This window comes from Mustela nivalis (genome assembly GCF_964662115.1).
Source record: "Mustela nivalis genome assembly, chromosome: 15".
NCBI lineage: Eukaryota > Metazoa > Chordata > Mammalia > Carnivora > Mustelidae > Mustela > Mustela nivalis.
The window spans coordinates 2,143,635-2,167,967 of NC_139034.1; the positions used below are offsets into that span (position 1 = coordinate 2,143,635).

At 46.6% G+C, this 24,333-nt stretch overlaps 1 pseudogene across 1 annotated transcript in view; it reads right to left on the bottom strand.

Moving 5' to 3' along the window:
• Positions 1-24,333, bottom strand: part of LOC309848917 (piggyBac transposable element-derived protein 5 pseudogene) — an 81,109-nt pseudogene that overhangs the window by 21,823 nt on the left and 34,953 nt on the right. Inside the window, exon 2 of the transcript in view lies at positions 8,363-8,587. The product of the transcript in view is annotated as a piggyBac transposable element-derived protein 5 pseudogene (transcript). The remainder of the gene's footprint in view (positions 1-8,362; positions 8,588-24,333) is intronic.

Below are 24,333 nucleotides of genomic sequence, written 5' to 3' on the forward strand. Positions count from 1 at the left end.
AGGAAGAGAGGCAGCAGGTCAGACAGATCTGGAGAATGACACTGGCCTTCAAGGGCCCCTCACAAGGGAAATACCATTAAGTAGCAGATCTGAATAGATATACTGTGTTCCACATTCACGCCGTAAGGATGGGGTTTCCTCGAGCCCTAATCAAAGGAACTCTTTCACCTGAGATCACTTGACCAATCGGTGACTCAGTTTCCTTATACTAAAAATGAGGATAACAATACATCACAAGATTGTTTTGAGGAGCACACACGTTACAAAGTGTTTAGAGGCACATGGGTGGCTCAGTGGGTAAGCATCTGACTTCAGCTTAGGTCATGATCTCATGGTCCTGGGAGAGGGCCGTGTCAGGCTCCTTGCTCAGCGAGGAGTCTCCATGTCCCTCTCCCTCCCTCTTCACTTCCTGCCCTCTCTCTCTCTCTCTCAAATATATAAATAAAATCTTTAAAAAAAACGAAGTTCTTAGAACACTATATGCACATAGTACAGGACACACAAGCACTTGTTAAACAGATAAAAGGGTACAAGAGGCTGGCTTCCCTTCAGATTTCTAATAGGCTCCTGTCTGGGGGTCTCTAGCTCTTAGGAAGTGGGGAGGCCGCAGAAGCCCAAGATTGTAGAGTTCCTCTGAGGCCAAGTTCAGTTTCTATGCAGGACAGAAAACCTATAAAACACATCCCAGACTTGCTTCGCTGCCTTCCTAGTAGGGAATCCGTTCCCTCAAGAGTGGTCCAACCTCTCTTCCACTATTTGGGATATAGAAAACGTTTAGACATTTCTCCATTGGTGCTGATTCCATCCTCATTTTTAACAATCTAGCTGTGTGTTCATCTGGTCTTCTGTTAGTTCCTTTATTCAACAAACATAGAGGACTCACCGTGTCCTAACTGTGACCAAGACATCCAGCATCTCATCCCACAAAGGAAACATATTAGCAAATGTGGCAGCAAAGAGGGATGGGGTAAGGCAGTGACACCTGAATCAAGATCAAACTAACAAGCAGAGCCTGCCATGAAGAACATTCCAGGTATGGGCCCCATAGGCATGAAGGCGGAAATGAATAGATTATGTGCAGACAGCAGGACAGGGGACTAAGGGGACACTGGAAAGGAAGGCTGCGGAGCAGCTGTCGGCATTGGAGGCCTTGCGAAGGACTCTGGAATTCCATTTGGTTTCAGCCAGAAGCTACATGAAGGATTAAGCAGGGAATCATCAGATTTGCCTATATTTGTAAAAGATCACTCCTCTTCCACAGAAGAAATGGGGATGGGGTGGGGGTGTCCACGATCCTAGAAGCTGGAAATGGAAGCAGATGAAGTTTCCAATATCCTGGCCAAGGAGTGAGTCTGTCGCAGTGAGAGTGTCAAGATTTGCAGTTCTAAACTTTTTAGTAAAGTGGCTTATTAAACACACAGCTAACTATTGCCCGGGGTTCCTACTTTTGTAATAAGTTTTTTCTGAAACTCAAAAAGGGGAGAGGGGCTCTCTGCATCACGTGCCTGTCGGGGCGGAACATCATCGTCACATTACAGGGTGTTTTCAGAGCCTGTTATCCTTTTAGTACGACATCCCTCCCACCCCGAGACAACACCGTGCCTCTTTCCGCCAACAGAAGTTGAGTTTTTCCCTTTCCCTCTTCCTTCTTTCGAGGGCAGAGCTCAGGGCTTCTCCAGAGATTCCATCCTAAGTTCATAGATCTCACCGAGCCGACCACATTCCCCTCCCTGTGGGCGCCAGGAAACGCCGGAAACATCTGTATCTGCACCTGAACATGGGACCTTGGATCCCAGCTACAGTTACTTGTGCTGTGGTAACAAGGACATCATGTCGCGTTTCAGGACATTTTCGTATATAAGGCCTCGGGTCGGGATGCTCAGGGTAGGAAAAGGGTGGGTTCGCCCCTGGGCAGAGTGGCATACCTTCTCCTCCTGGCCTTTGCCCGAGTTGAAGATGCCCTGTTCCTTCCTCTTCACCTGAGTAATCATTATCTCTGCTTCCAGAAGCAGCTCAGGGGGCCACCTCCATCCGAGGGGCCACCTCCTCCCCAACCCCGCTGGACCAGGTGACCCTCCCCAGAATTCCATATAAATCCCTGTTAACGTTGATCCCATTGCTTCCCAGAGGCTCTTTCTCCTTGTCTTTACTTTGTCTCTCCTGCTGGACCCCAGGAGACAGGTCTCACTCATCATTTTATCCCAGCAGGGTTCAGTATGTTGCTGAATTAACACATGGCATGTCCCGCACATCGCTGGCAGCTGGATGAACTGGAACACAGTGTGGCAGCATGTACTGAAGCAGGGGTTCTCAGAGCACCAGGGGATTCAGTCTGTGAAGCATCTTCCTTCGGCTCAGGTCATGATCCTAAGGTCCTGGGATCCAGGCCTGCACCGGGATCCCTACTCAACAGGGAGTTGGCTTCTCCCTCTCCCTCTGCTTCTCCCCTCCCTCTCAAATAAATACATAAAATGTTTTCAAAAAATAAATTTAAAATAAATTAAAAAAAAATTAAGCAGTTCTTCTCAGCTGCAGGTGATTTGGCTCCCCAGGGGACATATGGCAATGCCTGGAGAAACGTTTGGTTGATGTAATTGAAGGAAAGGGTGCCACTGGGCATTTGATGGGGAGAGGCCAAATTGGAGGTGGCCAACATCTGGCCATGCACAAGACAGGCCTCAGCAAAACATCACCCAGTCCACGAGGTCGACAGGGGAGACCCGCATCTAATCTAGGACCTGGAAAACCTTTTCCTAGGTTTACATGATCAAGGGAAATGTATCTGTCCATCAAAACCACAAGAATGTCTAAAGCAGCTTATCCTCGGAAGCCCCAAACTGGATGCCATGTAAAAGACCATTAACAGGAGAACGGATAACCGACTACAGTACCTACGTGATGGAAGACAACAGACGATAACGAAATTTAAGATGCCACATACGCGACAACAAGAAGGAATCCACAGATGTCCTGAGGAACCAAACCACCAGAGCAAGGTAACAGGCAAACTTGATCGCTGGTGATGGAAGAGAAGCAGGGGGCAGGGAGTGACTGACTGGGAAGGAGCAGGAGCGAACCTCTGGTGTGCTCAGAATGTTCCTGATCCTCATCTGGGTAGTAGTTACACACAGCGTGCCGCATGCTAGGACTCATGTGCTGTGTGTGTGTATTACACCTCAGCAAGCTTTACCAAAGGCAAAGGTCCTCCAAGAGCCCCAGCGGGCAGGAATCACACACTGGAGCAGGTCCTCCGAGCATGACTTTCTAAGGATTTTGGTGCACAGCTGGCAGGAGCATTGTAGATATGTTTATGGAGACCTATTTCACCACAGACACCAAAAACCTTACAGTGGGTCCTTGATTCAATTCTGCTTCGGTCATTTTCTGCTAAGGATTGTGCTACAGATGTGCACACAGACTTAGGTTTCAAGAATATTTATCACAGCAGAACAAACACAAGAGGGAGGCAGCAACAACACGGACCCAGAGGAAACTGTGTGATACCGCGGACTCATTAAAATCGACATTTAAAAATGTAAATGGAAAACGACTACAATATATTAATTACAATTATAGAGCAGGTCACCCAACAAGCTGACACCTCAGATATATGAAGAATATACTCAATATGATTAACTATGATTAGCTAAGGTCATGAGGGGTTATGGGATTTCTTAAAATTTTATCATTTTTCCCTAAAATGTACATATATTACTTATTAATAAGAAAAAATACACAATCACACTTCTAAAAAATAAAGGTGAGTTTTCAACTCTAAAACTGAGTACCAGGGGCGCCTGGGTGGTTCAGTGGGTTAAAGCCTCTGCTTTCGGCTCAGGTCATGATCTCAGGGTCCTGGGATCGAGCCCCGCATCGGGCTCTCTGCTCAGCAGGGAGTCTGCTTCCTCGTCCCTCTCTCTGCCTGCCTCTCTGCCTACTTGTGATCTCTATCTGTCAAATAAAATAAATAAAATCTTTAAATAAATAAAATAAAACTGAGTACCAGACCCCACACAACTCCCAGATTCCCCATGGATTCAGAGCCCTGCTGCCTGCAGAAGCGCTCTATCGACGCTCATCACAGTGGCTGAGACAGATTAAATAAAGAGAGAACATTGCAGATTTCCTGTCTCTTATCCGACTGTGCAGATTGGTTACACAAATCCAAATCCATACATGCATTAGATCTCACTGAACTGCGTACGCCCTGAGAAAAAGACCCTGTAAAGCAATTCCCTGTAAAAATACAAAAGTATTTCTGACAGCAAAAGTTTTCAGATGCTGTAAAGAAAAAAAAAAACTAAAAAGGCACGACCTTCCCTGATTAATCAAGTCTCCCTCGAGAGAAGGCTACCACTTCCCCAGGTAATCTCATCGCCTCAGATGAAACCATGTTTCTCTGTGAAGTGGAGGTAATCGCAGCTCTCTCGGAGTACTCGCAAAGGTTTGGCGTGATTATGAAACGGAACACTATGACCGACCGGGGCCCGCTGGTTGTGGTCACCGTCATGCCCACAGCCTGAACACCACCTCCCTCCAGGAAGCTCCCTTCTCTGAATTCTGTGTGGTAGGGGCACGTGGCTGACTATTAGGGAGCACTGCATAAGGCGTACCCTGTCGCTTGTCCAGACGCCCAGCTCCTCCCAGAGCCACGGAATACCATACAGAGCTAAAGCTAGGAGCAGTGGCTCACCGTGGACACCAATGATGAGGGCTCAGGTACCTCAGCTCACAAACCCATTACAAGCATATACATTTAACTCTAGCTTTAAGATGTTTCTCCTCTTACTTCTCAGTCAAAAAAGACTTTAAGCCGAGTAAACCAACAACAAACCCTAAGATAAAACATTTAACCGTGTTAATTTCCTAAGGCCTACGGTCGTCTTCAGCTTCTCAAGGTCACACCTCCCTCCTGAATGATTACCGAGGGTTGCTGACACGGTACACAGAAAAAAAAAAAAAAAAAACTCTTAGGATGTCCAGCCTCTAAGAGAAAAAGCAAACAGCTCAGAATGCAGCCAGCCACGGCAAAGGAACCACCGACAAAGCCAAACACAGAGGGGCCCCTGAGCATCTGGGAATCTGCCTGTTCCTTTGCCTCCTCAGAGGAAACGAGTCACAAGACTGCTCAGAATGGGAAATGAGAAGGGCAGAAGCCCGGAAACCAGCGCGTCCTGAATTTCCTGCTGCTTCTAAGGAGTGAGCCCGCCTGCTGTGCTGCTGTGTCAGTTATTTACACAGTGGGCAGGTGAGGCTGACAGCTTGAAGGGGTTATTTTAGAGGGAGAGCTGTAAGTCTGATCAGGAGAAGGTTCTGGACCCTGGGGTCCCAGCACGCATCTCCAGCTTCCAAGCTGACCCTCCCTTCAGACAGGGTTTAAGAGGCAGCAGGGCAAGCATGGTCTTTGTATTTAAATCACCTCAAGGGGGCCCATATCTCCAGGCACAACCAGAAGCCAGGGAGGAGAGGGAAGGGGGAGAGGGAGAGGGTACCTCCACTCCTATCTGCTGGCTGCACTTCTGGAGCGCCTGATCCAGGAAGCTAAATGTGTGGACAGAACAGAAGGAAGAATCTGGGAAGACTGGAAGACTAGAAGAGCTGTTCGTGGACTAGTCTCAACCTGAACCACAGAAACACCTCTGCCTCCCTGCCCTCCTCCCCTGGGCTGGGCACCAGGTGCCTCCCTACTGCACTCCAGATGCAGATCCAAGCTCAGGGGTGCCCAGTGCCGATGCCTCTCTCCGGCGCAGGGACTCTAGGGCATCAGCGGGACTCCTAGACAGCACCTGTGTTCTCTAATTTAAAACCAAAACCAAAATCCCCAACCAGCCCAAACCAGCACAAGCAATACATATTTATGTGTAAGACACCTATGCACACATACACATTCACTTATCTACACACACACACACACACACACACACACACACACACACTTTTGCAGCAGAAGGCAGGCATGAAACCTGTTCCCTAAGTCCTTTGCTTTCCTCATCTGCTTCTAGCAGCAACAGCCATTTCTGCTACGGATTTTCCTATTCGAGGGTTGATCACAGATCCAAATGCCACCATCCTGTTTGCCACCCTTTCCTACCCCACCGGCCCGCTGACGTCTATCAGTGAACCAGGGAACAAAGATGGAAGACAGGCCCAAGCTGCCTTCCTAAAGTGGGGTTATATTTGACACTTTAATAAACCTCAGAGCCTGAGCCTCTCTGCTCTCAGACTGGCCAGGGTGCAGCTCTCACTCTTACCAAACCCGTCCACCTCTCCTCCCCCCACCGCGGGGCACAAGGGTTTTCTCTGCCCGGCATCTATTTCCAGGCCCCATAAATCATATCCCATTGTTCCAGGCCATCTGAACTCATGCTTAATAAACCATCCACCTCACCCTTCCGCCACCACCCCGAATTTCCCACAGGGAAAGACTGTTTCAAGAAGAAAAGGAAATTCTTCATTAGGGCTGGATTTTAAAAGCAAGCTTCCACAAAAAACCAGAAAACAAAATTGGGTATAAATACCATCCAATAACCACTAAATGTCTTTGGTTAAAGCACCTGCCTGCCTGTGATTCTCAGGTCCAGATGTGAGCTCAGTGCACATCCAAAGGAAGCAGAATTTGAACCTGATGCCAAATGACAAATGATCCTGAACTTCATGACCATTTAAGTGCCACAGTGGCTAGACTAAATTGCTCTGATGCAGAATTTCTCCCAAGTATAGGTTACTGAGAAACATAATATTGCTTGAAAATGTATTTAGGTGCGCTCATCCTTCTCAGACCAACACTCATGGGCTCTTAGTCATAACCAGGCTTAAGCTAACACGATTCCCCTATTTTCCCCAGAGAGGGAGGGAAACAAGAGGACATGTCTCTCATGTTCCAAGATCAAAAACTGGATCACAGCACTCACAGCATCAAGTCTGCCAAACCAGAGCTCTGGGTATGTACAATTCTTAAAGAGCTAATTGAATGGAAAACAGCCATCTGGGGCTGGAAACCCTTATGACATTCCTGGAAATGTATGGGCTTTAAAAGGATTATGCAGGGTGATGTGACTTTCAAAATTCCCAAACTCTGAACTGAAGCCTAAATGAGAATATGTTAAATTCACCCATTCCAAAACACAGCACAGTTGACTCGGACCCTAGAGCCCAGCTGTAGCTCAGGGTGTCCACACTGCAGCCTGTCTGTGGGAGGTCTGCAGACCACTCCCTGCTGAGAGAGTCCAGCCAACCCAATCAGCCTACCAGCAGGCTGTGGCACAAGGTCCAGATCCTAGCCCAGGCACCAGCCAGGGTTCCCTTTGGCCTGCCCTCTTATGGTTGAACAACAATCTTGGAGAGCCACAGGGAGAGTGGCATTGGGTCCAGTATGGCCACTCCCTGGTCCTCCACAACACTGGTTGCACACTCTTCAACACAAGAAAATGGTGTGCAGAAACAAGGGCCTGCCACAGTAGGCTGTCGAGCAAGGAACAGAAAGCATCAGGGGACAGGTGGGACTGCTGGCTGGTCTCCACCTCTCCCAGAGGGCAGAGGCCGCAGAGCTTCTGCAGGCTAAGCAGAGACGTGTCAGAATTACCTTCCCAAAAAGTAGGCAGTAAAGGAGGATTTCAAGCAGCCACAACCACCAGCAGGCCTGCAACCTCCAGATATCAGGGGCTTGACCATGACCGTGTCGGTAAGCAGAACACACAAGTGCCTTCTGGAGCGAGAGAAGACAGCTTAACGCTGATAACTGGTCCTCTCACTCTTCTCTGCTCTCAGCAAGTGATCCTGAAAGGGATGGACAAAGTTGGTCAGATTCACTGGAGAAAACACGAGCCAGTGAAGACGTCCCGGCTCGCACTAGGCCTCCCTCCAAAGGTTGGCTGCCCCACCCCTGGCACCTGGGTAACGCTGCTCTGGGGCCATCCACACAAAACGATTTACGTACCCCCCACCCGCAACAAACACACACAGACACAGACACACAGACACACACACACACACACACAAGCTGCATCGGGCTTTAGGAACCTAACTCAAACGCACCCCTAACAACAACCCCACAGGTGTGACTGTGTTGGACACTCCCAGCAAGGGAGGGAAGGCCCCCCCCTTGGGTCCTTGCCAGCGGCAGGGTGCCACCTGGGCCTCCGCCTCATCCTCTCCATCCGCGGGGAAGTCGGAGCGGCCCCCACCAACCACCACCACGCAACCAGATTGATTCTCGCACTTCAAATCCCCGCTGCCAGGGCCCCATCTGTGTGCTGACCGAAAAGCCGCCCTCAAGCAGCCGGCCCCCGGAGCGTCTGGAGTTCTCCCAGCCCCACGCTCACGCCTCCCCAGGCCGCCCCCGCCCCCGCGGGCCTCGCCTTACCGCCAGTGTCCACGAAGCGCGGGGGCGGGCGGTCCCGCAGCGTGGCACTCCAACCCGCGCTGGCCTCGTCCTCGTCGGACTCATGCCCTTCGGGGGCGTCGGGAGGCAGCGGGGGGCCGGGGCGCTCGTGTTGGGCGTCTGAGGAGGCGGCGGAGGAGGAGCGCGAGGCGGCGGACGTGCTGTAGAAAGCGTTCCCGCCGCTGTCCGGGCTGGACTCGCCGAACACTTCGTCCCAGATGTGCAGGCTCCCGTGGCGCGCGAGGGCCACCTCGAGCAGCGCCGGCGCCCTCCTCCGAGCGCTCCCGCCGACCTGGGCCATGGCCCCGACCGCCGCCCGCGCGCCCGCCCCCCAGAGCGCCTCCCAGCCGCACGCGCCGGGCACCGGGCCCGCGCCGCGGCCCTCCGCCCCCAACCAGCGCAGCCCGCAGCACAGCGCCTGCCGCCCCACGCCCGGCCGGCCCGCCATCTTGGCCACCTCGGGCCCAGCGCCCTCGGAAGCGCCCTCGGAGCTCGGGCGCCGCAGGCTGCAGGCCGCGGAGGGACGCAGGGCGCGAGGGCGGGAGGCAGGGGCTGCGGCCGGGCCCAGGTGCCACCGCTACCGCCTCCGCTGCGTCTCCTCCGCGCCCGCTGCGACCCCGCGCGCCCTACCGCCGCACCCCGCGCTCCCTGGCCGACCTTCCCGGGCGCAAGCCGCCAGAGACGGACCGCCTCCTCGCACCTCCGGCCCGCCCCCCGGCCAATGGGGAGCAGGCCGGGGCGGGGCCCGCGCGGGGCACGCCCCACACACCTCGGCGGAGCGGGGCGAGGAGAGCAGCTGCGGCGGCGGTGGCCGCAGGGGGGAGGGTGGCCGGTGGCTTCCTCGCCTGCGTGACGTGTGGCCCCGGACGGCCACCCGCAGGCCCCGCGCGGCCCCGCAGGAGGAAGGGAGGAACCCAGTGGGTGTCGGGGGTTAGGGGGGACGCAGCCGGTCTTCCCGCCGCCCCAGCCGGCTCACGTCGCGTGAAGCCCGCGCTCTCGGTCCCCTTCCGCAGTCGGCGTCGGTGGCGGTGGGGATCTGTCAGCCCCGGTGTTTCTGAAGCAGGCGCTGCGGAAATTCCAGGTAGGCGCCAGGCCTGAGGGTCACGGTTCCCGTGGCTGCTGTGGCTGCTGCTGCTTCGGTGCTCCACAGCCGGCTGTCCCTTGAGCTCTTGCTAGCACAAGGGCTATCTGGCTTCCGGGAGCCTTGCTCTAATAAGGAGCCCTCCTCGCTGGTTCATTCCTGGGGTCAGGTGGTGACTCAGTCTCGCTTCAATACCCCTGTAATTTGAGGGGGTCAACATCCGATCTTAGTCATTCCTTCCGTCTTTGACCTTTGACATCTTTAAAATCAAAATATTCATTACCTTCCAAATATTAATTACTCTAACACCACCACTGCAACATCTTCACCCATACATTTGACACACTTGTCTGTTAAAGTATGGCACAATCACCCAGGCTTCAGTGTTCTGATAAACAATAGATCAGAAAGGTTTCATCCATCCCTCTGCCTTGGCCAGGAGTGCGTGGCACTCATTCCATTGATGACGATACACGTGATCAGGCGTTTCTTGCTCCTCTCTCCCTCCCACAATAATGCAATAAGTCACAATGATGGTAATTGGGCCATAAAGTCACTTGCACTCTGAAATAAAATAAATCCACAGAGATGTGAAGGGCTTGCAAATCCTACTGGGTATTAACTAAATAAGGATTACACGAAAGGGAAAGGCATATTGCTATTTCATGCATAAAGGATGCAGATGCATAAAGGGTGAAGATGTTGGTACCACCAGGTAAGGTCGTTCTAACAGCAGGTGAGCAGCTTCTGCTCTCGCCCTCCCCTCGCAAGCCCCTGTTTCCTCCTCCCAAACCAGAGTCTCTGTACCAGCATGAATTCCTGATCATCACTGAAAGATGATATATAAAAAGGAAAGGATTCACATGACATTGCTTTGTATATGAATTGGCTGATATACGTGAAATTGTTTGCAAAGCATTTCAACTCCGTTGGAAGAATTGTGTCACAGAAAAGAACTGGTTTCCAGCACTTCTCTAGACTGTGTTAACCAGGGAAAGATTCTGAAGAGAGTTCATACAGGTAATCAGACTTAAAAAGGTCATTGACACATAGATTAAAGACGAAAAGTAAGATTGCGTAGCTCAAGTTCAAATTCTGCAATTAGGAATTCTGTAATACTCCTGTAAAATTTAATGACATATATTTTAAAAAATAATTGAAAGGGATCAAAACACTGAAATACATAGGCAAGAACTCCTTCTCTTCTCCAGGCAGCCAATGAAAAAGTCAGCAGCTAAAGTAAGTATTTTAAAAACAGTGGCTAGCTTTGCTACCCAGAGGAAGCAGGAAGTAGAGCAGTAACAGTTACAAGGATGGAATCAGTCTTCCATTGTGCCAAATCTGCATTTGTATGGTGCTAATCCCAAAGAAACCTTAGAGTCTTTGTGCTTATGAGCTCTCAAGTGCTTGTAGCTCACAGAGCATGCAACACTGGGAGAGGATTATATGGTCACAAAAGAAACAGACTGGGAAATCAAATTGTTATCCAAACCCTGGCCCAACAAAAATGAGATGGCTATGTCCATTTACAATCAAGGGTTTAGCAACCAAGTGCTACTTTGTTTAAACAAATGTTTCCGACCAAGAACAGTAAAAATACTTCAGCCTTTAAAAACAGGTGGCTGATTCTCCTTGTGAAAGGAGGGGAGGAAAGGGAAGAAAACAACTGGAAAACAAAAACCAAAAAACTTTCCCATCTGCTTGGCAACCTCCTACTCGATGCTATGATTATGGTTCTACATCCTTAAGTTTTACAAGTAATGTTTTCTGGGACGATAATTATAGAACCAGCATTATACTGAGATCTTTTAACTTTGAGTCATTTAAACACATCTTCCAAATAATACAACTTTGTAATATAATTAATTTTAAGATTAATTATAATTAATATTGAGCTTTTGGTTCATAGTCTGCACAAAAGGCTCCAGGGTAGTAAGAACAACCCATTTCTGTAGTAGATTCCTTAGGCTTTGTTAAGCCAGAGAGGTTCATGCTCTTGTGAAACTGGGGATAATAGCCATATTTCATTGAGTCTTGGCCTCCTTTCCTGGTATAGTTTAATAAGAAACAAAAAATGCTACCATTCAAACTATGATACAATGTTTTCATTAATATTTTAATTTAAATGTATTCAAAAAGCTCTTTGGTAAGTATTTAGACAGATTTTTATTACATATGGCCTTAATGCATACATAAAATAAAAGTTAAAATTTTTGGTTAACGTTTTTCCAAACCTCACATTAAGAATCTCACTACTTTTATTTACTTTCTAACTGAGAGATTTCAGTGCCCAGATTTTTCTCACAATATGTTCCTCTGAGCCACCCAGAGCTTTTGTCATGCTGCACTTAAAAAATTATTATTAGACATATAGCTGACATCCAATGTTAAATTAGTTTCAGTTGTACAACATAGTAATTTGACAATTCTATACATTACTCAGTGATCACCACAGTAAGTATATCATCACGTCACCATATAAACTTATTATAATATCATTGGCTGTATTCCCAATGCTGTACTTTTCATCTCCAGATGAGAACAGGAAATTATTTTATTTATTTAATAACGGGAAATTTGTACCTCTTAATCCCCTTCACCTATTTCACCCATCCCCCATCCACCTTCCCTCCCATAACCACCAGTTTGTTCTTTGTATTTAAGAGTCTATTTTTGTTTTGTTTTGTTTTTTTTTTGTCTGTTCACTTGTTTCTTTTTTTATATTCCATATAGACGTGAAATTACAGGGGCCCCTGGGTGGCTTAGTGGGTTAAAGCCTCTGCCTTTGGCTCAGGTCATGATACCATGTTCCTGGAATCGAGCCCCGAGTCGGGCTCTCTGCTCGGTGGGGACCCTGCTTCACCTGCCTCTCTGCCTGTCTCTCTGCCTACTTGTGATCTCTCTCTCTTTCAAATAAATAAATAAAATCTTCAAAAGAAAAAAAAATGGAAGTGAAATCATATGGTATTTGCCTTTCTCGGTCTGACTTATTTCTCTTAACCTAATACCTTCTAGATCCAGCCATATTGTCACAAATAGCAAGATCTCGTTCTTTTTTATAGCTGGATAATATTCCATTATATATCTATATACACCATATCTTTACCCATTCATCTACTGATAAACACCTGAACTGCTTCCATATACTGGCTATTATAAATAGTGCTGCAGAAAACCTAGGAGGGCATATATCTTTTTGAATCAAGTGTTTTTATTTCCTTTGGGTAAATATCAAGTACTAGAATTACTAAAGCATATGGTAAATCTATTTTTAATTTTTTGAGGAACCTCCATACTGTTTTCCACAGTTGTTGCACCAATTTACATTCCCACTAAAAATGTACAGAGGTTCCTTTTTCTCCACATCCTGGCCAACACTTGTTCTTTCTTGTCTTTTTAATACTAGCCATTCTGACAAGTATAAGGTGATAGATCTCCCTGTGGTTTTGATTTTATTTTCCTGATGATGAGTGATATTGAGCATCTTTTCACATGTCTATTGGGTGTCTGTATGTATTTTTTGGAAAAATGTCTATTAAGTCCTCTGCCCATTTTTCAATTGGATTATATGTTGGGGTTTGGGTTTTTTGGGGGTTTGGTGTGTGTGTGTGTGTGTGTGTGTGTGTTCTTTACATATTTTGGTTATTAATTCTTTATTTTATTTATCATTCACCACTGTATTCTCCCATTCTGTAGGTTCCCTTTTGGTTTTGTTGCGGGTTTCCCTTACTGTGCAAAAGCTTTTTATTTTGTTGTAGTCTTAATAATTTATTTTTGTTCTTGTTTCCCTTGCCTAAGCAGACATACCCACAAATAATGTTGCTAAAACCAATCTCCAAGTGATTACTGCTTATTGTCTTTTAGGAGTTTTATGGTTTCAGGGCTCTCATTTATTCATTTAATTTTTTTTTTAAGTAAGCTTTACACTGAATGTGGGACCTAAACTCACAGCCTCAAGAATAAGAGTCACATGCTGTAAAGGCTGAGCAAGACAGGCACACCTCACACTTCACATTTAGATCTTTGATCCATTTTGAGTTTCTTTACGTGTATGGTAAAAGAATGTGGTCTAGTTTCATTCTTTTGCAAATGGCTCTCCAGTTTTCCCAACACTGTTTTTGAGAAGCCTTTCTTCTGTTACATATACTTGCCTCCTTTGTCAAAGATTAATTGACCATATAATTGTGGATTTATTTCTGGGCTCTCTATCCTGTTTCCGTTGATTTATGCGTATATTTTCTCCCAGTACCCTACTGTTTTGATTACTATAACTTTGTAGTATATCTTGAAATCCAAGAAACTGATACCTCCAGCTTTGTTCTCCTTTCTCAAGATTGTTTTGCATGCTACACTTCTTATAAAAGTATTCTGAGGTCATCCATTCTGCTTGGTTTGATGCTGGTAGGGTTTCTCTTTTTCTTTTTTCTTTTTTTTTCCTTATCTGAGATTTTCATATAATAACCAGTTTATTTTCTTTCTTTAAATGGTCCTCAAAAGGCCTGTGGCTTGGCATGCCAAGGGATGTAGATGATCAGTTGTGCCCTAGGAGCAGTAACCACATGGCACAGGGTCAAGCTGTGGTAACCTTATAGGGACTTCCACCTGCTCAGCCCCAACTATAAGACAATTCCTGACATTGGAGATGTGAAAGAAAATGGGAGGGGAGGGGCATCTTAAAATCCATAAAATATGGCCTATTGTCTCCTGTTTGTACTTTTACAATTTCTGATTTTGCAAATGGCCAAGCTGCCGCAGGGAACAAAAATGAGGTCCTAAGGTGGCAGAGACTGACCTGGCCAGCCCTGTACTGCACAGGCTATGCGTTACTGGATCAGTATGAATGGAGAAAGCAGGGGTGAGTCAGGGAAGCTGCTGCTTCTCCCTACATTGCCTTCATCACCCACAGGGAGGGGGCCCAAAGCCAAGCAGGACCTCCTGGAACTGAGACAGGGGAGGGGAAAAGAAAGCTGAACGATGCCACAGCTGCTGAACCATGACCAAAATATGGGGGAGAAGGCTGGAGGCAAATGTGCATGGTACACCGTGACATTTGGAGTCCTAGGTGACATAGAAGCTTAAGGATCCAACCTTGCTCAAACTGATTTTACATGATGATTTTATCTACTAATCAACCCAGAGATGCAGAGAATGAAATAGGGCAATACTATAGAAAATGCTTGAGAGAAATCTCTCTTATGATTGAGATAACCTGATATTTCCATAGATTCATTCATTCATTCGTTCAACAATTATGTACTGAGTATTATGTATCAAATCCTCTTCTGAACACAGACTAAATAAGGAAAAAACCCACAAATACCATTTTTATAGCACATGCATTCAAATAGAAGAGAGAGAACAGACAGTAAATAAATAAATATATAATATGTCAGCTGTTGATAAGAAGTCAAAAGTAGAGAGGGACAGAAACTATGTTGATTGTGATGGTGCTGGTGCTGGCTGTGTGTGCAGTTAAGGGAGATTACTCTGATAAGAAGACATTGGCAGATCCTTGAGTGGATTCAGAGAACAAGACGGGTACATTTAAGAAGAGGAAACAAGTGCAACGCCCCAAGAAAGGCACGCACTTGCTGTACTCTGTTAAACACTAAGGAGGCTGGTGAGCGGAGGCAGAGACAGCTGAGTGAAGAGGTAGGAGATGAATTGAAAAGGAAGTTGAGTGTTAAATTTTGTGAGACTGAATTTTGTATTGAGTGAAGTGGGGAGCCATTGGAGATCTTAGAGCAGAGAAATAACAAGGTCTGACTTTTGTCTTAAACGGATTGCTTTAACTGCTGAGTGGAAAATAAACTAGAACAGAGCAAAGATGGAATCCAGAAGACCAGATAGGAGACTATTACAATAACTCATAGAAGACGGTGTTTTGGACCACAGTGGGAGTAACTGAAATGTGGAGAACTGGTCAGATTTAGAATATATTTTGAAGATAGAATCCACAGCTTCTACCAAAGAATTAAACGTGGGCAGTGAAAGAAAGAGATGAATCAAGAATGACTCTACAGTTTCCTGTTTGAGCTATTGCAAGACCAGCAGAGCTCGAGAAGAATAAGAGCTTGGTTTTGAACATGTTGGGTTTAACTCATCTAGGTAGATCTGGAAAGCAGGCAGTGGAAGAAAGCTCAAAATCCAGGTCTGGACTGGAGGTGGAGATGTGGAGTCATCAGGAGATAGATGGTAGAAGAGGGACAGTCACCAAGGACTCAGTGTAGACAGAGGAGAAGTCTGAGGTTGGGTCCTGGAGCACATTCATACTCAGAGATCAGGGAAATGAGAAGAAACCCCAAGTGGAGGGGCTTGTCCTCACTCAGAAGGGATTGGAGTAAGGGTTCCACCCAGGTAAACTTAGTGGGATTCTGTGGGTCTTCTTTCCTTACCGATTTTTCTTTTCAAGAGTTATTTGAGAGAGAGAGAGAGAGCAGGAGCACACACATGCAGGGGGAAGAGACAGAAGGAGAGGAAGAGAATCTCAATCAGATTCCCCGCTGAGCATGGAGCCTGACGTGGGGCTCGACTCCATAACCCTGAGCTCATGACCTGAGCCAAGATTCACACGCTTAACCACTTAGCCACCTAGACACCCACCCAGTTTGTTTTTCATTCTTTTTTTAAAATATTTTATTCATTTATTTATTTGACACAGAGAGAAAGAGAGAGAGAGAGAGATCACAAGTAGGCAGAGAGGCAGGCAGAGGGAGAGGGAGAAGCAGGTTTCCTGCTGAGCAGAGAGCCTGATGCGAGAGCCCGAGACCCTGAGACCAGGATCTGAGCTGAAGCCACCCAGGTGCCCTCAATTTACTTTTCTCAGTGAAGTCATCAGAAGGGTCGGTCATCAGCTGTATCTGATGGAAGGTGTTCAATTCTCACTCTGAACAAAATGGCTGTACATTAGAATCACTGGGAGAATTTTAAAAGCACACTTATATCCAGACCCTAATTGGATATTAATCTAATTGGTTCTACACCAATTAGATCAGGTCCTTTGGAGGTGGGCACTCCTGTGTTTTAAAGTCTTCCAGGTGATTCAAAAGTGTGGCCAGTGTTGAGAAGCCCTGGCTTAAGGTTGGAGGAAAGAAGATGTGAAATAGTCAAAATATTTCACGAGAAGAATGGAGATTCTGTCGGTCAGAGAAACATACTTGGATTTGTGGCTGAGAATTTAATGTGAAAGGGGCGCCTGGTAGGCTCAGTGGGTTAAGCCGCTGCCTTCGGCTCAGGTCATGATCTCAGGGTCCTGGGATCGAGTTCCACATTGGGCTCTCTGCTCAGCAGGGGGCCTGCTTCCCTTCCTCTTTCTGTGATCTCTTCCCTTCCTCTCTCCTACTGTGATCTCTCTCTGTCAAATAAATAAATAAAAACTTAAAAAAAAAAGAATTTAATGTGAAAGCTTCCAGCATTGTTGCTTTTCTCACCAACCACCTTCAGCTGCCAGGGGCAGACATAGGGTGGACAGAAGTTTGGGTTTTTACCAGGGTGGGGTTTTATCAGGTATGTATGATGTATGATGGAGGTGAGAGTATGGGACAGGGATTATAGTTATGGGAGTGGACTCTGTGCCAGCTGCGGAGGCCTGTGAGAATTTGGGGTAAGGATCAAGAACCACAGAAAATGAAATAGGAGCATGCCTGGATGGCTCAGTTGGTTAAGCAGCTGCCTTCGACTCAGGCCATGATCCCATTGTCCTGGGATCAAGTCCCACATCAGGCTCCTTGCTCGGCAGGGAGCCTGCTTCTCCCTCAGTCTCTGCCTGCCACTCTGTCTGCCTGTGCTCGCTCTTGCTCCCTCTCTCTCTCTGACAAATAAATAAAATCTTTAAAAAAAAGATTCTCTTCAAAAAAAGAAAATGAAATAGGTAAATGGATTCTTCTGAGTGACTTAGATAATTAATACTTCTTGAAATAATTTAGTGCAGCCAGACCCCTGCAAAGCAGCACAAACAACTCTGATGAGTGCTTCAATCTACCACTTCTTCCCAGGGCTTCAATCAATTGCTTTCAACAAGTGAACATTGAGATATTTAGAGCAAAGGAAAAAAAATAAATATTGGAAGTTCGCATTTTTTTTAAGATTTTATTTATTTATTTGACAGAGACACAATGAGATAGGGAATACAAGCAGTGGGAGAGGGAGAAGCAGGTTTTTCCTCTGAGAAGGGAGCCCGATGCGGGGCTGGATTCTCAGGCCCCTGGGATCATGACCTGAGCCAAAGAGCAGATGCTTAACAATTGAGCTACCCAGGCTCCCCTGGAAGTTAGCTTTTTACATTCTTGGAAAATGGGATTTTGTACATTTATGTCCTTTTTCTGTCCCCTTGTGGATATTTTCCCTCTTGAAGCACACCCAACCCCTGCTCCACAGTTGTCCAGTAAAAGAAAGGGATCTGAGTGCCATCCCCAAAGTTCACTTGCGTTTCCCAGGAGAAACAATCCTGGGAAGCTGTTTTACACAAAAGAGTAGATTGCTCAGTTGTAGAAACTCAGGTATTATAAGAAAACGGGAGAGATATTCGTTACTAGAAGGGGGACTTGCTCAGCGTTTCTAAATTCACATTGGTAGATTGTTTAACTGTTGTAGGCTGAGTGTTAAAATCACATCTTTTCCTCCGTTTTCTTACAGAGACAATCATGGTTCTTCCAAGATTGTCTGTGAAAGGCTAGGCACCTGCAAAACCACACATTTGACCTGAGCCATCACCCAAGTAGAATGTAATCCGTTCTCAGATCATAGGAGAAAAGAGAGAGAGAGAGAATCCCAAGAAGAAACACTCACGTCAGGATTTTCATCAAATTTAGTGCACGTCTCACCATTTATCTTCATTTGCGGTAATTTTTTAAATAAACACTAATGTCGAATTGCCCTGTGTTACAACGAGCAACTCAATTATCAGAAAATCACGAGTCTCCAACGTTTGTTCTAATTACTAAAGCAGAAGAGTGGACAGAGTTTAGAAAATTTTCAACAAGGCTTAAACAAGAGAGATTTTCCACTTTTTTCTAATCAGGTCAACATAGATACCACTTTCCCTACAACCTTGTAGGCAGTTGGTATTTTTCAGAGATATCATTTGGTTCTTTATAGAAGGCTTAAAGTTGGAGGTCCATAAAAACGATAATCAACTTTTATGTGTGCCTTCTATAGGCCAGGAACTGTGCTAAATGAACAGTATCTAATTTAATCCTCCTAACAAGCCCTGTGAAGTCAATACTACTGACTATTCTCACTCCAAGGGGGGGGGGGGCAAAGCAGATGCTTCGAGAGTTGAACTCGGTTTTCCAAGTTCATACAGCTCGTATATGATGGAATCAGGACTTGAGCTCAGTCTAATGCCAGGTTGGACCCTCAGTGGCAGCTACTGTAGTTTTTTTGACCGTCACCTGCTTCCCTCCCCCACCCCCGCCCCCATCTCATTCCCATTTAGGGATAATCAGCCATACCTAAATGACAGTGGCCAGGCAGGAAGGGTGGCTACTGGGTTTAATTATTTATATCCAGGGGGAAGAGCCGCCTCGCCCCATACGTTCTGCTTCAGCTCTTGCCCTGCCAGGGTAGTAGCCATCCTTCAAACCATCAGTGTTAATTGCTGGTGAGGGATGTATTGGGCGGCAGGGGTCACACCCAGTTTACTAGTCATGCATATTTCTTTCAGAATACCTAAGTACCATTCCCTTGGAGATGAGAAGAAATGATGGGAGGGATGTTAAAAGGGACTCCCAGAAATATTTCTGGACCAGTCATGATCACTAGCCCTTATGATACTCTTGGAGTCATTTTACTGGTTCTTGAAATGAGTGCACTTGCCCTAGGATGGCTTGGCCCCTCCCAGTAATCAGAAGCTCCCAGAATGGGTCAAAGATTACTTTATTTGCTATAATTCTGCAAGTTGAATGTATCTCTCAGCCATTTCCTGTGAATGCTATTATGGGGCAGGCACAGGGGGATGACTATGGGACAGAAACATATCAGGTGAGAGGGATCCTATGCTTTTGTATGAAGGAGAAGCCCATTCTCCTTGGTGATGGGAGTTTTCCTTCTGCTCTGACTCCTGCCCAGCTGGGATCAGTGGGGAGCCTCCTCCTTTGGGCGACAGGTCTCTTTCTTTCTAAATCTTCTTTTTTTGGGACAAAAAGCAAGACTACCCTTCTTTTCATCTTTCAGCTTTTTCATCCTGGCCAACGACACTCAAACACCCTCGCCCCTAATTTGGGCTGCTAGACTATGCCAAGAGGCCACATACTGGATATATTACCTCAGGCCCAGTGTTTGGACTTCACTGAACCTTAATTGTAACATCTGAGAAGGGTTGGGGAGGCGGATGTTGTGAGGATGCATTAAGACAATGTTAAATTTTTATCACGGAGTCAAGAAAGATCTCTTGTTAGGAATGTGTTCAATCTTACCAGGATAGAGGGCAAAATAGCATTTTACATATATTTTTTTAATAAAGTATTTCTTTTTAAAAAATTATTTATTTGACAGAGAGACAGAGCAGGAATACAAGCAGGGGAGTGGGAGAGGGAGAAGAAGTCTTCCTGCTGAGCAGGGAGCCCAATGTGGGCCTCCATCCCAAGACCCTAAGATTATGATCTGAGTGGAAAAACGACGCTTTAAGGACTGAGCCACCCAGGTTCCCTGCAAAACAGCATTTTTTAAAAAGATTTTATTTATTAATTAGACCGTCAGAGATCACAAGTAGGCAGAGAAGCAGGCAGAGAGAGAGGGAGAAGCAGGCTCCCCACTGAGCAGAGAGCCCGATGAGGGGCTCCATCCCAGGACCCTGGGATCATGACCTGAGCTGAAGGCAGAGGCTTTAACCCACCGAGCCCCCAGGCACCCCGGAAAACAGCCTTTTAAACAATATTTTTATTTTTATTTTATACATATATATGTAAACAGAGAATTGAATGTATACATATAAATATAACTTGTAAACACATTTGATATATATTTATGTTTATCCTAGGATGCAACACTGCCCTCCTGAGCAGCGCAAGAGGGTGGGTTTTTACAAACAGCTTGACCCAACTGAACGGCCTGCCTTGCGCTGCTGCTTAAGAGAAAGCCTTGAGTTGGGAAAGGTTTGGCAAATACTGAGAAAAACCAGTCAATTAATATGTTAAAAACACTACCCAACCACAGTATGAACCATTTAGACATATGGCTTTAATTTTGACTTTAGTCTCCAAAGCCTAGGGGTCCCTGGGGAAAGGGGGCAGAGGGAGAGAAAGGACCAGCTTCTCTGTGGGCCAGGTTTCTGGGGTTGCTCCCAGCCCTGCCCCCAGAGGGAATGCCCCCACCCAGGGCTTTGCTCCCAGAAGGGCCCCTCCCCCAGAAAGCCCCATCCCAAATGGCCCTGACCTTTGGCCACACCCTCAGAGGTCCCATTATCCACCCCCAATCCCCTCACACCCCCCTACCCTGCCAAGCACCGCCCTCAGAAGGGTTCTAAGGTGAAGTCAGTGTGCTTCTCCCTCAATGTCTAGGAATTACTCAGTTTTATTTTTGACTTTGTGTTTTTTGAGCGAAGTGGGTGGTGTAAGGACCTACTTTATATTTTTATATTTTAGCCAGAGGCTTCCATTGAGGTTACACAATAACCTTGTTGTTTAACCCTTAAGCTGTCCCTGCTCCCCTTCTCCCAGGGGACTTACTTAAAAACAAGTCCCGGAAATCAACCTCAGGTAACAAAGCCCAAATACAAGGGTGGGTCAGGCCAGGTAAGACATCTGATCAGTGGAGGGCTGCATACTGTCTCCCGAGCTACCAAGGAGTATGGGTCCCGCCCTTTGTGAGTCTTTTGGGCGAAAATCCTAACCAAGGTGATAGGCTAGGTCAAATATCTACTAAAAGGTAAGATGTAATTCAATTGGTCACCTAGCATCACTGTGCAGCTTTCTCTGTGTGTTACAATTTCATTGGCCACCTGTGCATGACCAGGCCCAACCGCATGGCCTATGTCCTTAAAAGCTAGTCTGTAAAGGAGAGAGGGGTTGACTTCTCTGTAAGAAAAGCGGCCCTGGCTGGTCAGTTTGATTCTTGATGCTTGGTGCAAAATAAAGCTTTGTTTGACCTTCGCTTTGTATCAGTCTCGCTCTTTTAATCATGGACCCATTATTGGGGCATAACAGGTGGGATAGTGGAGCACGTACATAGTGGAGGGGACAGCCCACTGTGGGTATCCACCATTCCTTGCCTGTACTGCTCATTTGCATGTACTGCTCGCCCTGCCCGGTGAGCACAGCATGGAAATGGACACCTCGTGAGTGGTGGTCAACGAGACTCACTGACCACGTGATGTCTATGACCGAGTCAACCGGAGCTCGCCTTCCCTACAGACCAGAGCTTGCTCTGAGCACCGGCAGGAGGCGGTGGCCTCTTGTGAGCAGCCCAGAACCCTGTCTTGTCCTTTCTCACTCATGTCACCTCCCTGTGTTAGCCAAGCCTTGGAAGTGGTGACTTAGGAGGGAAGGGAAAGAAAGGCAGCCCCTGGCTCCTGATCCTGTCAAGTTCCATACTCATCAGGAAGCCGAGGGCAGCAGGGTTGGTGGAACAGGTGTGAGTCCCCAGGTGAGGTAAAGATGGCAGAGCTGGTCTTGTGCAGGATTTCTACGGTTCTGATAAGAAGAGGGCACGTGGGTGTGCCCCAGCTGTGGAATCCCTGCGTGAATTATTTAACACTGACATTGCACCCTGCGAAGATGAATGGCATAAATCATGCCCATAATCACATCATAAAATTTTTATTTGCTTGGAATGACATTAAATGCAAATAGAAAACAGCAGCCATGCCCCTTCAGAAGACAGATGATGGAGGAAATGAGCTTTCTATTTTAGTACCTTTAACAAACACTTCCTCCCTGTTTTTGCCCAAAGGGCCCTATATCTTCATTTTGCATGGGGCTTGTAAATTATGTAGCCAGCCCTGGGGACAGCTGTGCAGTGTCTCAATGACCCAGTGCAGGGAATGGCAGGAGCCTCCCTCCTTGATACAGTAGTATTACACAAGCCCCTGAAGCTGAAACAGAACTTCAGGATAAAGTCTGGGGGGGAGGTCCTCAAATTTCTGAGTCATGGGCTGTCATAAACAAAATAACAGCCGGGTGGCTTAGGCAACATACAATTTATTTTCTCATGGTTCTGGGCGCTGGAAGTCCACGATCAAGGTGGCAGTAGGGTTCGATTCTTCAAACGTCTCTCCTTGGCTTGCAGATAGCTGTGTTCTCCACTCTGTCTTCAAAGGATTGTCCTTCAGTCTGTACTGTCTGTGTCCTAATCTCTTCTTCCTGTAAGCACACCAGTCCTGTTGGCTTGGTGCCCACCCCCAGTGAGCTCGTTTTCCCTTTATCACCTCTTTAAAAATCCTGTCTCTGAATACTGCCACATTCTGAGATGCTGGGTGTTAGGACGTCAACGTAGGAATCTGGGGGCATCCAACTAAGCCCATAACAATAGTCAAAACTGGATCCGAAACTGAAATTTAGACACATTTTAAAATGCTAAAAGTGTATATATATAATTTTTGTGGTAGGCCTGAGATGGTTGGTAGGCTGAGATGTATTTGTAACCTTTGAGGGAAACATCCTTTGGAATGATCAAAGAGAGCTTCTATGTAATTCCATACATCCACAATTAAACCCCAGAGCTTTTTAATTTGGAATTTGGCTGTTTTGTGCTTGGTGGTAACCAAAACCAGCCTAGGGCTTTTCTTTTGTTTTGGCAGAAAAGTAGGAGGCCGAGGACTTGAGCATTTAGACATCTTGCTGCTCTTTGGTTTAATTAAGCTCTTGGCTCTGTAGAGGAGAGATGATGTTCATTACATGTCATTGGCCACAATGTTCCTTTTTTAAATTGTTGTTAACATTTGTGTTATTTTTCAGTATAAGAGACAAGCTTTATCTTAGTTTGGGCTGATGTAACAAGAGCACCATAAACTAGGTGCTTTAAAGACATACTTATTTCTCTCAGTTCTGGAAGCTGGGAAGTCTACGATCAATACCCTGGAAGATTCCGTGTCTGTTCAAGTGCCCACTTCCTGGGTCACAGATGACCATCTTCTCCCTATAACCTCCAAGGTGGAGGAGGCGAGGGATCTCTGTGGGGTCTCTCTTATGGAGACACTAATCTTGCCCATGAGGACTCCACCCTCATGACCTAAACATCTCCCAAGGACCCCATCTCCTAGTTATGTCCCTTTGGACATTGAGTTTTCAACTTATGAATCCTGGAGGGATACACTGTCTACAGTGAGCTTCGTCAAACATCTTTTATGTTCAAGGCACTGTTTTTTGGCAAAATTAATCATTTCCTACACATCCTTTGAAGCAAGAGTATTTCTGCACTTTGCCTTCCTTTAGAACCTTTCTCTAGAGAGGATCCTAAAAAGTTCAGAAAAGATGCAGAAGAAACCTGCTGGTTAGCTCGTTTTTCACAGTAGAGCAGAATTCATTTTGAAGTAGGTTAATCTTAGAAATCCAGGCGAAGACACTTCGCTTGAAAATCATCTCAAATGATCAGTTAGTTTTGTTAGTATGAGTAATAGTAACTATAAGATCAATAGAACAACTTTTTGTTCTACTGTGGGCCTACTGTGTGCTGGGTACCTCGGGGCACCTGAGTCGAACCATCTCGTGATCCTTTCAACAGCCCACTGAGGGTCACACTGTCTTCTCCTCCACGTTATGGATGAGCCTTAAGTCTGGGCCATAAATGACACAACTTTCCCAAAGCCATATTGCTACTGAGGGGCCAGCTGGGATCTACGCCCACTCTGGTGCCAGAGCCTGTGATTGCAAACGTGGGCTGCACTAGCTGTTCAGAACCAAGGACTGTTCATGGAGGTGACACAGCTAACCCGTGA